Raw genomic sequence first — 12500 nt, forward strand, 5'->3', positions numbered from 1 at the left:
TGTGTTAATGCTGGGCTAGAACCAAGATGTGCTTGCTTCTGGATGGAAAACACACTACTGTGTCTGATGTTCTGTCTCTCTTTCTTTCTGTTTCTCTGTCTCTCTCTCTCTCTCTCTCCTCTCTCCTCTCTCTCTTTCTGTCTCTCTCTCTCTCTCTGTCTCTCTCTCTCTCTTTCTCTTGCTCTCTGTCTCTACTCTCCCTCTCTCCCCCCCCCCCCCCCCCCCTTGGTGCAGTCCCCTCCCCTAGACCAGATAACTCCTCCTCCTTCCATGACGGGGTAGAGGTCAGAGGTCATGACGGGGCGGAGGTCAGAGGTCAGGGTCAGAGGTCGTCAGTGCCGGGGGACAACCACTCCAAACGCCAGACCGCCTTCGACTCCTGGTGAGCAGCCAATCACAGCGTCCCACCTGCACCTAGCAGGGGTGGCTAACCGAGCTAGCAGGCTAACCCAGCTAGCAGGCTAACCCAGCTGGCAGGCTAACTGAGCTAGCTTGTCTTCACGATGGGGTCAATAAATGGCTTCTTTTTTTCTTCAAGATTTCGTGAATTGGAATTTCAATTGACTTCCTGAATTGACAGAATTGTAAGAAAGTAAAATTGTTAAGCTTTGATTCCTTGACATTGCAGCACAAAGGCAGTAAGGAAAGATAAGTCAAGATAAATAAAGTGACATTAGTTACAAGAATAGTTACACATAAGTGAGACAATTGGACAAGTGAATCTATAATATCCTGTGAGGTCCTGTGAGGTCCTGTGTGTCCAGTACCTGTGGTGAGTGATGGTTCGTTCTTCCTCTGTGGTGAGTGCTGGTTCTTCCTCTGTGGTGAGTGTTGGTTCTTCCTCTGTGGTGAGTGATGGTTCTTCCTCTGTGGTGAGTGTTGGTTCTTCCTCTGTGGTGAGTGTTGGTTCTTCCTCTGTGGTGAGTGATGGTTCTTCCTCTGTGGTGAGTGTTGGTTCTTCCTCTGTGGTGAGTGTTGGTTCTTCCTCTGTGGTGAGTGATGGTTCTACCTCTGTGGTGAGTGATGGTTCTTCCTCTGTGGTGAGTGCTGGTTCGTTCTTCCTCTGTGGTGAGTGATGGTTCTTCCTCTATGGTGAGTGTTGGTTCTTCCTCTGTGGTGAGTGTTGGTTCTTCCTCTGTGGTGAGTGTTGGTTCTTCCTCTGTGGTGAGTGATGGTTCTTCCTCTGTGGTGAGTGATGGTTCGTTCTTCTTCTGTGGTGAGTGATGGTTCGTTCTTCCTCTGTGGTGAGTGATGGTTCTTCCTCTGTGGTGAGTGATGGTTCTTCCTCTGTGGTGAGTGATGGTTCGTTCTTCCTCTGTGGTGAGTGATGGTTCTTCCTCTGTGGTGAGTGATGGTTCGTTCTTCCTCTGTGGTGAGTGATGGTTCTTCCTCTGTGGTGAGTGATGGTTCTTCCTCTGTGGTGCAGGACCAGCCCGGAGGCCATGGTGCTGAACCCTCCAGAGCCTCCCAAGGAGAAGGAGAAGCAGGGCTTCTTCAGAGCAATAAAGAAGAAGAAGAAGAAGAGCCACACTGTAGGTTGCTGCCTCAGCAGACTAACCCCTCTGTCTCACCCCTCTGCCTCACCCCTCTGTCTCACCCCTCTGTCTCACCCCTCTGTCTCACCCCTCTGTCTCACCCCTCTGTCTCACCCCTCTGCCTCACCCCTCTGTCTCACCCCTCTGCCTCACCCCTCTGCCTCACCCCTCTGCCTCACCCCTCTGTCTCACCCTCTGTCTCACCCCTCTGTCTCACCCCTCTGCCTCACCCCTCTGTCTCACCCCTCTGTCTCACCCCTCTGTCTCACCCCTCTGTCTCACCCCTCTGTCTCACCCCTCTGTCTCACCCTCTGTCTCACCCCTCTGTCTCACCCCTCTGCCTCACCCCTCTGTCTCACCCCTCTGCCTCACCCTCTGTCTCACCCCTCTGTCTCACCCCTCTGTCTCACCCCTCTGTCTCACCCCTCTGTCTCACCCCTCTGTCTCACCCCTCTGTCTCACCCTCTGTCTCACCCTCTGTCTCACCCTCTGTCTCACCCTCTGTCTCACCCCTCTGTCTCACCCCTCTGTCTCACCCCTCTGTCTCACCTCTCTGTCTCACCCTCTGTCTCACCCCTCTGTCTCACCCCTCTGTCTCACCCCTCTGTCTCACCCCTCTGTCTCACCCCTCTGTCTCACCCCTCTGTCTCACCCCCCTGTCTCACCCCCCTGTCTCACCCCTCTGTCTCACCCCTCTGTCTCACCCCTCTGTCTCACCCCTCTGTCTCACCCCTCTGTCTCACCCCTCTGTCTCACCCCTCTGTCTCACCCCTCTGTCTCACCCTCTGTCTCACCCTCTGTCTCACCCCTCTGTCTCACCCCTCTGCCTCACCCCTCTGTCTCACCCCTCTGTCTCACCCCTCTGTCTCACCCCTCTGTCTCACCCCTCTGTCTCACCCCTCTGTCTCACCCCTCTGTCTCACCCTCTGTCTCACCCCTCTGTCTCACCCCTCTGTCTCACCCCTCTGCCTCACCCCTCTGTCTCACCCCTCTGCCTCACCCCTCTGTCTCACCCCTCTGTCTCACCCCTCTGTCTCACCCTCTGTCTCACCCCTCTGCCTCACCCCTCTGTCTCACCCCTCTGCCTCACCCCTCTGTCTCACCCCTCCGTCTCACCCCTCTGTCTCACCCCTCCGTCTCACCCCTCTGTCTCACCCCTCTGTCTCACCCCTCTGCCTCCCCCTGCCTCCCTCTGCCTCCCACAAACTCTACTGTCTTCACCTCATAACATTACGTTACTAAATGAATGTATTAATGTTATTAAATTAATGTATTCATCTTATTAAATCAGGAATAGTATTTTCCAGGAAGTCCTTGTTTTGTATCCATGGACACATCCTGTCTCCATACACATGGGTGTCTGAAGCAGACCAGACCGTGTTGACCCTTAGATGACCCCTAGACCAGACTGTGTTGACCCCTAGATGACCCCTAGACCAGACTGTGTTGACCCCTAGATGACCCCTAGACGACCCCTAGACCAGACTGTGTTGACCCCTAGATGACCCTTAGATGACCCATGGATCAGACTGTGTTGACCCTTGACCCCTAGACCAGACTGTGTTGACCCCTAGATGACCCCTAGATGACCCTTAGATGACCCATGGATCAGACTGTGTTGACCCTTGACCCCTAGACCAGACTGATCCCTAGACCAGACTGTGTTGACCTTTAGTTGACCTCTGTCCCTCGGCATGTCTGTTGACCCCTGGTTGACCCCTGGCTGACCTCTGGGTGTTCTCTTGCAGGCGGAGGTGGAGGAAGGGCGGAGCCCCAGCCTCAGGAAGTGCCTTTTCCCGCTCTTTACCTCCAAGACTAGCTCCGCCTCCTCCGCCAAGCTGCTGCCTGCAGGCCCCTCCCCCCTGGCAGGCCCCTCCCCCCTGGCCCCCCAGCGCCAGCCTCACCAGCCTCCGCCCACCGCCTACCCCGCCTCACCAGTAAACACTCCCTCTACCCAGCATGCTCTCTGCCTACCCCGCCTCACCAGTAAACACACCCTCTACCCAGCATGCTCTCTGCCTACCCCGCCTCACCAGTAAACACGCCCTCTACCCAGCATGCTCTCTGCTCTACCCAGCATGCTCTCTGTTCTACCCAGCATGCTCTCTGTTCTACCCAGCATGCTCTCTGCTCTACCCAGCATGCTCTCTGCTCTACCAGCCAGCAGAGGCTTCTCAAGGTAGTAATCGGAGGGCAGGGTCATTGTAATGCCATATTCCATGTATTAGAATGAGCCTGTCCTCCGATGTCTACCTCCAGCAGCCTCCTGTGGTCCCCACAATGTACCCCCAAAAGCATTCCTTCGTCCCCAGACACAGAATGATCTGGAGGTCTAGTGGATGTGATTCTAATGCATGAGTCTCTAGTTTATATATTTTTGGGCATTTAAATAATCCATAAAGTCTAAAGAGTTTAGAGGATGAGTCTAGTGGATGTTTGTGGGGGTGACTCTAGGTTGTTGAGGTGTGCTGTGTCATTGCTAACACCCCCCCCCCCCCCTTCCTGTAATGGTAGGTTCCGGGTGAGGGCCAGGACCATCTGATCCAGCAGCGGGGGGGGAAGTCCTCCTCGCACCACAGCGGACGGCGGAAGAACCGCGAGCGGTCGAGGGACCGGGACCGGGACCGCGAGCAGAGCCGGGACCGGGACCGGGACAGAGAGAGAGAGAGGGAGAGGGAGAGGGAGAGAGGGAGGGAACGAGAGAGAGTCGAATGGCCTCAGGAGAAGCAGGTGGATACACACTCGCAGGTGGGAAGTTCTGTCTCATCCAGCCGTTTATTTGTTCAATGAGCTTGTCGATGGGACTATAATCATTAGGTGAGAGGCCTATGTAGAGTTGAGTGTCATCCACATAGTTGTGGTAGGTCATTTTGGGCACATTTTTAAGATGTGTCCTAATGGAAGCATGCTGTGATAAAATTTAAAGGGGCCAAGGATTGATCCTTGGGGAACCCCACATGTCATTTTAATTTGGTCGGATACATAGTAGTTTCTGTCCTGTAGGTAGGATCTAAACCAATTTAGGACAGTGTCTGAAACACATTGTAGACCACGACATACCACGACATACCGCTCCCACATACCGCTCCCAGTATGTCGTGGTCTACAATGTCAAAGGCAGCACTAAGATCTAGTAATACCAAAACTGAGATTTTTCCGGAATCGGTATTTGCGCAAATGTCATTAAGGAACTTAATAAGGACAAAATGCTTCCTCTTTACAATACTTATGAAGGGCACTTTATGGATATACAGTATGGCCGTCGCCACCAGTTAATGTGATTATGTGAAGGGAGTTTTTCTCTCACCATATGTCGTCCTAACCAGGAAAAATCCCTGGCCCTAACCATGTGTCTCTCCCCAGCAGCACCAACCGCTGAAGTCCCTCCGTCGACTCCTCCACCTGTCCCCCTCCTCCTCCAGCCAGGCCCCGCCCCCACCCTCAGACCTGCGCTTCCAGCAACCGCTGCCCGCCCCCCAGCCCTCGAAGGGGGGGTTCAGTGACGGCCGCGAGGGGAGGGAGGGGAGGGAGGGGAGAGAAGGCCGGGGCCACTCCAACAGCAGCTCTTCCCAGGCTAAGAGTCGTAAGGCCAGTTACCCCCCTCCCCCTTTACAAGCCACCTACCCCCCTCCCCCCGGACAAGTCAATTACCCCCCTCCCCCTGGACAAGTCAATTACCCCCCTCCCCCTGGACAACCTAACTACCCCCCGCCCCAAGGGCAACCTAACTACCCCCCTCTCCCTGGCCAGCCTAATTACCCCCCTCCCCCTGGACAAGTCAACTACCCTCCCCTCCCCGGACAAGCCAGTTACCCCACCCTCCCAGGGCAAACCAGTTACCCCACCCTCCCAGGGCAGCCTAATTACCCCCCTGCCCCTGGCCAGCCTAACTACCCCACCCTCCCTGGCCAGCCTAACTACCCCCCGCTCCCAGGACAAGCCAACTACCCTCCCCTCCCCGGACAAGCCAGTTACCCCACCCTCCCTGGCCAGCCTAATTACCCCCCGCTCCCAGGGCAACCTAACTACCCCCCCCTCCCTGGCCAAACTAACTACCCCCCTCCCTCTGGCCAACCTAACTACCCCCCCCTCCCCGGACAGATGGAGTCCAGCTGGCACGCCGGGCCCTACCAGGACCAGATGGGCATAAAGCCGGGACAGAACGGACCCACCTTCACCCGGGCGTCGCGAGCACGCATGCCCAACCTCAACGACCTGAAGGAGACCGCCCTGTAGGGAGGGGGGGGCTGGGTGGAGACTCACCTGACCTGAGACAAACAAACCTGCTCCTTTGGATCCTCAAGAAGCAAAAACGCCTTTTGGCTTCAGCTCAGCGGGCTAACTCGCCTTTGTGGCGCATAACACGGCCCTGGGTTCGAACCGCGGTCGGTCGGTCGGTCGGTCACGTGGGGCAGGCACTGTTCTTCTGGGCCGAGGCGCCTGTAGGCAGGGAGACGCAGCGCCTCTGGTGTCTCTACTGCCCCCTGCTGGCTCCTGGCAGGATCACAACCGTGACCACTAAAGTCATACATTTTTTGCAGTTTCCGATATTTGATAGAATTTGTATCGATATTATTTATGAAATTCCATTTTCTCTTACTTACATTTAATGACGTTAACTTTAATGAATGGTGTGTACGTGGGGAATCAAAAGCGTTGTGGAATGATGAATAATTGTGTAATTGCGAGAGCTTTTGTTTCTACACGGAAAGAAGTGTATAGATATTCTATGATTCTGTGTGTAATAATTCGATATTTCTTTACGGATGTTTAATTGCTAGTGTCTTTTTCTTATATTTCTCATATTTTCAAATATCACGTTATTATTATCTCTCCAGTTAGTGTTGCTCCTGTATGAATGTTTTATTTATTTATATTTTCTTTCTCCAATGATGACGTTGAGATGGACAAAGGCTCTATTATATTATATTATATTATATTATATTATATTATATTATATTATATTATATTATATGATTCTATATTATATGATATTATATATTATTACTGTTCTAGGTGGGTCAGGGTAGGGGGGGTTGATATCGTCATGACGCCCCTGGTCTGTCCAGCAGGGGGGAGGGCAGGGGGAGTCTGAATTCAGGACATTTGATTAATTAATTATAGAAAAGGAAAAGAAATGGGCCGTTTTAACTGATAAAAGAGTTACTGTACTTAATTAATTCAAACTGAAACTTACCTTAATCAACCCTGGAGTGTGTGTGTGTGTGTGTGTGTGTGTGTGTGTGTGTGTGTGTGTGTGTGTGTGTGTGTGTGTGATTAGAGGACAGGCCCCATGGTGAGGCACCATGCTGTCCTGCTGAAGTCCACTTTCACAGTTGAGGAACTCCATCCCCCAGAATCCCCCAGGGCATAGCTCACCAGCTGGTGATGGGCACAGTGACTTTGCCCTGGGCTCACACACACACACACACACACACACACACACACACACACACAGTGGTCCCTTTGTCCTATGCACCAGCTACAGTCCTTCCTTGTGTTCAAACTAGCACAGTGACTTTGCCCACGGCTCTCGACCCAAACTCTCTTACCCACACACACATTCTCCTCTAGTCACACACACACACACACACACACACACACACACACACACACATCACACACACACACACACACACATTCTCCTCTAGTCACACACACACACACACACACACACATTATCCTCTAGTCACACACACACACACATTCTCCTCTACACACACACACACACACATTCTCCTCTACACACACACACACACACATTCTCCTCTACACACACACACACACATTATCCTCTAGTCACACACACACACACACACACACACACATTCTCCTCTACACACACACACACACACACACACACACACATTCTCCTCTACACACACACACACACACACACACACACACACACACATTCTCCTCTACACACACATACACACACACACATTCTCCTCTACACACACACACACACACACACACACACACACATTCTCCTCTACACACACACACACACACACACACACACACACACACACACATTCTCCTCTAGTCCTCTAGTCCTCTAGTCCAGCCTCGGGGGAGGCTACTGGAGGTAGAAAACGGAGGACGGGCTCATGCGTGCAGTGGGAATCCTGAATAGACTGAGTAGAGATGAGTTATGTTCCAGAAACAAAACCACAACACCGTCTCCACGCAGGGGGCGTCTCTCTGTCTCCAATCACACAACCACAGGGACATAGAGATATGAGAGATAGATATGACACAACCACAGGGACATAGAGATATGAGAGATAGATATGACACAACCACAGGGACATAGAGATATGAGAGATAGATATGACACAACCACAGGGACATAGAGATATGAGAGATAGATATGACACAACCACAGGGACATAGAGATATGAGAGATAGATATGACACAACCACAGGGACATAGAGATATGAGAGATAGATATGACACAACCACAGGGACATAGAGATATGAGAGATAGATATGACACAACCACAGGGACATAGAGATATGAGAGATAGATATGACACAGCCACAGGGACATAGAGATATGAGAGATAGATATGACACAACCACAGGGACATAGAGATATGAGAGATAGATATGACACAACCACAGGGACATAGAGATATGAGAGATAGATATGACACAACCACAGGGACATAGAGATATGAGAGATAGATATGACACAACCACAGGGACATAGAGATATGAGAGATAGATATGACACAGCCACAGGGACATAGAGATATGAGAGAGACATAGAGATATGTGATGTAGATATGACAGATAGAAATAGAGCTATAGTTTATAATAGAGATATGAGAGATAGAAATATAGCTATAGTTTATAATAGAGATATGAGAGATAGAAATAGAGCTATAGTTTATGATAGAGATATCAGAGATAGAGATATAGTAGTTTATAATACAGAGCTATGAGAGACATAAGTGAATGATTACATGTCTCTCATGCTAATGACTAAAGCAATAACGTCAACCACATACAATCTGTCAAACGGTGAGGTCATGTGACCTCATTGGAGCAGCCAATGGGGATCCAAATAAACACAAACTTGATTGACCAATGGGTGTAGAGGGGTGACAGATGTCTTCCTGTCTTCTGTCGGAGGCTCTGGAGACGTGAGCGTGTGGTAGTCGTCTCACAGACTCGGGTGTGTTCGTTAACGCGCTGCTTTCATCCTGGTGATGTTTGTCTTGGTGTGAATGAAACTGATGAAACTGCCCCAGGTTTACCTTGTAAGGAGAGAATCACGGTAGTCATGGAAATTGCACATTTTTGAACTCCTTCTAGAACTATTTTATTGTATTATTATTTATTTATTTATTTGACAGTACTTCTAGGTGGTATGAGCTTGTTCTAATGTCGTTCACAATTGTTATTTCTCTCTCACAGTCCTCGATGAAGATTACTCTACCTGTCCTGTTTACTGATATACCCTGCCTTCACCTGGACTAAACCACCTTCACCTGGTCTAAACCACCTCAAACCACCTCTAAACCACCTCCATCTGGTCTAAACCACCTCCATCTGGTCTAAACCACCTCAAACCACCTGTAAACACCTGCCACACCCTCACCTGAACACTGTAACCTCTCCTCTCCTCTCTGACATATTCAACCCAAATATTTATCTCAATATATTGAATTACGAATCAATCGAAAGCTAACAGAAGCAGAATCCAGGTGTGTGTGTGTGTGTGTGTGTGTGTGTGTGTGTGTGTTGGAGATGGTGTCATGTGACCACAAATGCCATGTTGGAGAGAAAGCCATCGCAGACCTCTAAAGATGATGTCATTCTGTTTGGTTTGAGATTATCTCTCATCCACCCCCACTAACGCCCACACCCATCTCCATTAACACCCCCCCCCACCCCCACTAACGCCCCCCCACCCCCCCCCACACCCATCTCCATTAACACCCCCCCCCACCCCCACCCACACACCCCCACCCCCACTAACGCCCACACCCCCCACACCCATCTCCATTAACACCCCCCCCACCCACACCCCCCACACCCATCTCCATTAACACCCCCACACCCCCCACACCCATCTCCATTAACACCCCCCCCACCCACACCCCCCACACCCATCTCCATTAACACCCCCACACCCCCCCACACCCATCTCCATTAACACCCCCACACCCCCCACACCCATCTCCATTAACACCCCCACACCCCCCCAGCAGGGTTTCCGTTAACCGGTAATTAGCGGTCTTTGTCCGGTAAAATTAGTGGAAGTCCGACAAGTTGAAAACTCGTCGGACATAAATGTCCGGTGAAAATAATTCCCTCTAACCATTTTCAGCTGAGCACCAAACACACACACAGAACACTGCCCGAGAGAGAAGGACCCGCCCCCTTTAGTTAGCCTATAGGCTATAGGCTAACTAAAGGGGGCGGGTCCTTCTCTCTCGGGCAGTGTTACACGAGTGTGTGTGTGTGTGTGTGTGTGTTTGGTGCTCAGCTGAAAATGGTGTCCCGAAGCGAAGCGCTTTAACTTTATCGCACAATAACAAGGATAACAAACAAAACGGACAACATTTACACTAAGATGGAGACAAACTTCAGCGATATGATCTAACAGCCGGTCTTCAGGACGACATACAGACCCGTATGAGCTTACAGGGCTATCCCCTATCTATCTGAGAAAAGGCATAGCCTAGACTGTAACATCGAACGGAAATTAGCCTATACGCATTGCAAGTTAATTTAAAGCCTATTTATTTTCAAAGAGTTTTATTCTATTTTATTTTATCTGATAAAAGGCATATGAACGGAAATTAGGCTAGCCGTGTCACGCCAGAAGCCTACATGCTTGCACTGTTACTGTTCAATAAAATGTTATACATCTAGACATTGTGGTATTTCTTTATATACGTATCCCAGACTGCCTATCAATTGTTTCTCAATAAACAGTTATGTTCTCCCCATTGTCATACTCCCGAGCTAAACGAAATGCCTTCCCAACCAGCGAGACCTGGTTATAGAAATGACGTTGTTTTATTGATTTAAAAAAAAGGGTAAAACTGGAAAGAGAAAATAGTAAACTCACATTAATCCCAAACAATTTAACAAACTTCAGTTAACGTAATGTGGAGTCCGTTCATTGATCGATGCTGTCTGTTCAGTTCCCAGTGAGGCGCCCGTTCAGCGCTGGATTTGACGCATGGCATAGCGCGCATGCGTCAAATCATGTTATATTATTATATATTATATAGCTCGCATCTAATCGTATCGGATGAGAAATAGACATTAAATGGCATATATAGGCCGCTACACAACAGTAATCACCGCGACAAACAGCTATATTAGATTTGAAAAAAAGAAATATGATTTTGAAAAAAAAAAAAATTATTATATTTTAATATGATGACCGGAATATATCACGTTTGTCCGGTAAATCGAATTCTTCCCGGACACGATGTCCGACGGCAAATTTTTCTAACGGAAACCCTGCCCCCCACACCCATCTCCATTAACACCCCCACACCCCCCCACACCCATCTCCATTAACACCCCCACACCCCCCACACCCATCTCCATTAACACCCCCCCCACCCACACCCCCCACACCCATCTCCATTAACACCCCCACACCCCCCCACACCCATCTCCATTAACACCCCCACACCCCCCCACCCCCACCCACACCCCCCCACCCCCACTAACGCCCACACCCCCCCACACCTAGCTCCATTAACACCCCCCCACCCCCAATAAAACGCCCCACCCCCACTAACACCCCCCCACACCCATCTCCATTAACACCCCCCACTCCCACCCCCACTAACACCCCCCTAGCTCCACCCCCACTAAGACCCACCCACCCCCACCCCCACTAACACCCCCCTAGCTCCACTAACACCCCCCTAGCTCCACTAACACCCCCCTAGCTCCACCCCCACTAAGACCCACCCACCCCCACTAACACCCCCCAGCTCCACTAACACCCCCCAGCTCCACTAACACCCCCCTAGCTCCACCCCCACTAACACCCCCACCCCCACCCCCCAGCTGCAACACATCTGCAGTCTAAAGATGCCGTGAGCGAGGCTTTGACAGTGACCTCCGTGTGTGTGCGTTAGCGATGTTAGAGGCATTAGCATGATAGCGGTGTTAGCATTGTTAGCGGTGTTAGCATTGTTAGCGGTGTTAGCAGTGTTAGCAGTGGCGTTAGCGACATTGGCGGTGGTATCGACCGTCCGTGACTCTCAGGGGATTGCACAGGCCAGCGTGGAGTGTGAGATTATCCTGATCCTAAAGAAAAACACATTATGACATTATCCCCTGATGCCCTTTTCAATCCAGCCCCCCCCACCGCCCCGATACTTGTTTTGTTTTGCATGTCACACATAAACAGAGCTGTTTATTTTGTCATTGTTACTTTGTCTGTAAATACGAATTAAAAATAATATGTATCAACCCTGTAAGTGGCATATCTGTTGCTTTATCAGAGCGGCATGTTGTGTTATTAGACAATCTGAACAGCGGATGTTTTATAAACACATTTAAACTAGAACAGCCATGGTGACCCTGTGAAAAGAATGTTTATATCTTTGCACTCGATCAAATTTCAGGACCCTCCTTTCATGACTTGTCCTAGATATGTGCGTTCTACCACCCAGTATCCTTACATTTTCTAAATCACCTCAGGATAAGCTAGTATGAAGCTGTTTTGCAGTTTTTCTGTGTAGGAGGCAGGCTAATATACAAGACGTGCCAACTAGTGGTCATTGTGTGTAAGTAGCAGCTTCCCATTATAAAGACTATGGTCATTTGACCCCCGAGGCGGCTCTTATAGTAGGTGAAATCCTATCCTAATGTTAAAGCTGTTTTTACACCTCACAAGCTGGAAATCCACATGTTGTTTTTAATAAGGACCTTTCTACACCATTAGGGATGTCCTCACACAGGAATAGAACACG

Source organism: Nansenia antarctica, assembly GCF_963989245.1.
Source record: "Nansenia antarctica genome assembly, chromosome: 9".
Lineage (NCBI taxonomy): Eukaryota > Metazoa > Chordata > Actinopteri > Argentiniformes > Microstomatidae > Nansenia > Nansenia antarctica.